We start from the raw sequence: 2,914 nt of genomic DNA, 5'->3' as shown, positions 1-2,914 counted from the left end.
GTGGGTGGGGGAAGAAAATTGTTAAATTGCTTTATAAAAACTCTAAGTTTTGGTTCCTTTACAAATCATTCCCATTTTCAAAATTAAGGTCTTTAAAATTTATTTTCAGAAATTAATTTAATTGTCTGATAGCCATGGTCGAAAATATTACCGGTTACTAAACTTACGAAATTCCAAGAACATATAAGCTAAAATTCCTAAAATACCTTTAAAACTTCTAAACCCGATTTTTGGGTATTAGACGGTAGTTCTTCTACAAAGATATCTGGATAATTTATTTAAGGTAAACTAAGTGGATAAATCCATTTTTAAAAAATTATCATTTATCTAAATAACTATGTTTAAACATAAAATTTTAAAAATATTAACTTAATAAAAAGTAAATAATATTATTTTTTAATTAAAAAAGTAATAATAATTAAACAAAAATCAATTAAATTTCATATTTCAATCTTCTTGAACTACTCAAGTTTAAATTTCAATCAAAATTCAAAACTTTTAGAGTTTGGTTTTGATCAATCTGAAATATAAATGGAATCGTTGAAACTTATTAAATTAAGTTTAATCATAGAACATTTTCAATACTAACTAGAAATAAATAAAAAATACATTAAAGGTGAAAAAAAAAACTTATAATACAAGCAACTCAAGTCGTCAAACATTAGGATACCTGAACTCATCCGATCGCTTGAACTATTCAAGCTCGATGATAATCAAATCGAATTCAAGTTTTTTTCCAAACCAGACCCGAGTTACTTACAAGCACAAAAACCCTGTTTTTATCAACACCCTAATCAAGATCAAGCCTTCTGGACAGAAAAACCAAGAATGAAGTCTTTGATTTCTTCATTGACAGCCCTATCAATGGCGGTACGGCCATCAGCATCTTTGACATCATAAATAGCTCCAGCTCTCAGTAGCTCTTCAATTTTGGGCTTGTCACCTTCTGATGCAGCCAGCATTAACAAGCTGTCTACTGGGTGAATGTTTTGGTTCAATAGACCTTCCATTTTATCATAGGACCCTTCAACAGCAAGCATCCCCATATAGTTGAAGTACTGCAAAATCAAATTTAGCTCCTTGAATAGAGGAAACAAGTATCTTTAGCAATCTAACAATTCATGCATCGAAATAGCAAAGTGCTTTACATATTTCATGGTATTAGGAATACATGTTGCCAGGGAAGGTCTAGCTTGTCCTGAGCCAACAAAAAGAACCGCACTTGGGTGCTACAACATGATTTTTTCTGTTGGCAATTTTTCCATTTTTCTATCATGTAAAAACGTAGAAAAAAAAGTATATACTTCGAAATATATAAAGACTACACAAAGATCAACACAATAAGAGTGTTTCGTTCAAAGGATAAAACCAAAGAAAAATCTCATGTTTTTTGAAGACTTAGGCATTATCTCGAAACAGAAATAGGGAAGAATGAACGACAATTTGAATGAAGAGTGAGCAGCGCCTTTGACATTGAAGAAAAGGGGTCAAGTTGATAAAAAGAAGAACATTTCTATAAAACTCAAAATGACTCGGCAAAAATTATAGTGAGAGAGGATATTTGAGATGGTAAAGTGCGAGAATCATACTAAGATGTGAAAAGGTGAGGCTTCAATTTGAGTGATGGGGTTGAGCTTAAATCTTTGAGTTTTCTTATATTAAGTGAATTTTAGTGGATTGATTATCAGAGCAAGACTCCGCAAACATAAGTTAAGTCCAAACTGCGTAAAGAGTTCTTGCTTGTTTTAATTTCTTACAATGGTTCTAGTTGTCAACCTAGTCAAACATACATTCAATTAACATTTCCTATCAACATTTGGGAGATGTTTCAACTATTTTTGACAAAGAAATCTAGTTCTGTCCTTAGTAGGCTATCTATTTAAATACATAAAGGGTTATGATTTCCAAACTCATATCTTGACTAGGTTCATCTATAATAATTTAGGTCAATGATAATAAATCTAAATAAAATCAAACGAGTACCATAGAAGAAGCCTATGAAACAATTGAGATTCATCTATAAACATCGGAACCGAAGCTTAGCCTAGTTGGTTCATGAAGTCATGTTTTCACAATGTTTAAGGTTCACATCCCAACATCTACAAATCCGTCTCTTATCCCGAGCTGCAATCTCTTTTGTACAAAAAAGAACAACATCCACGTTTTCTCTTCTACGGTGATGATAATATGATTTGTTAAAAACAATCCAACAAGTTCATTAATGTCTAACCCTATATACATGTTTGTAATGATTTCGTGATCATACTAAAACTTCTCAAAAAGAACTAGAAATGAAATGTCATATTCGTTGGGACATTTAAACAAACACAGTCCAATCTCAAACTTGAGAACAACATGGGCAACAACGATAAGCCAAAAAAAAAAAGTATATAAAGAAAGAACCTGTTCAACATCATCTTTGTCAAAATCATCTCTTTTTTGACTACCATAAATGCCAGCACCTTCAGCATCAACACCATTCTTGCCAAACTTGAACCAGCATTGTGTTCTTGAACCATTAGAGGGTCCAATATTTGAAGGTCTTAAACAGGATAGTGAGTTTTGAGGACCCAGAAACTTAGAACTGAATGTTGGCAAAGACGGAAATGAAGGATTTTGGGTTTTGAAGTAAAGCGTATTTGGAAAATACATGGGATCGAAGCCATTGATTCTTTTGAATTTTTAATTTTTTGTGAGATATGAATGTGGTTTTGTATAAGCTTCAAACATTATCCACTCATTTGTCTTGGAGAAGAAATGTTCTGGTGTTTTTGTTTTATTGAATGTTATGTTGCATGAGTGTCGTCGTCCATTGATCTGTTTGACTATTTGTTATCATTGATGGTCAAATTAAACGATGAAGCTAGCAAATTTGTTAAATGGTCGAATGATAAAAATGTTGCCAATTCTTATA

At 31.9% G+C, this 2,914-nt stretch overlaps 1 pseudogene; it reads right to left on the bottom strand.

The window, feature by feature from the left end:
• Positions 1-528: 528 nt before the first annotated feature.
• On the bottom strand, positions 529-2,681 carry LOC107903349 (protein LHCP TRANSLOCATION DEFECT-like; annotated as a pseudogene).
• Between the last annotated feature and the right edge of the window lie 233 nt (positions 2,682-2,914).

Source organism: Gossypium hirsutum, chromosome A04 (genome assembly GCF_007990345.1).
Source record: "Gossypium hirsutum isolate 1008001.06 chromosome A04, Gossypium_hirsutum_v2.1, whole genome shotgun sequence".
Classification (NCBI taxonomy): Eukaryota; Viridiplantae; Streptophyta; class Magnoliopsida; order Malvales; family Malvaceae; genus Gossypium; species Gossypium hirsutum.
Note: the sequence above shows the minus strand (reverse complement) of the source record. Positions and strands in the feature narration are given on the sequence as shown.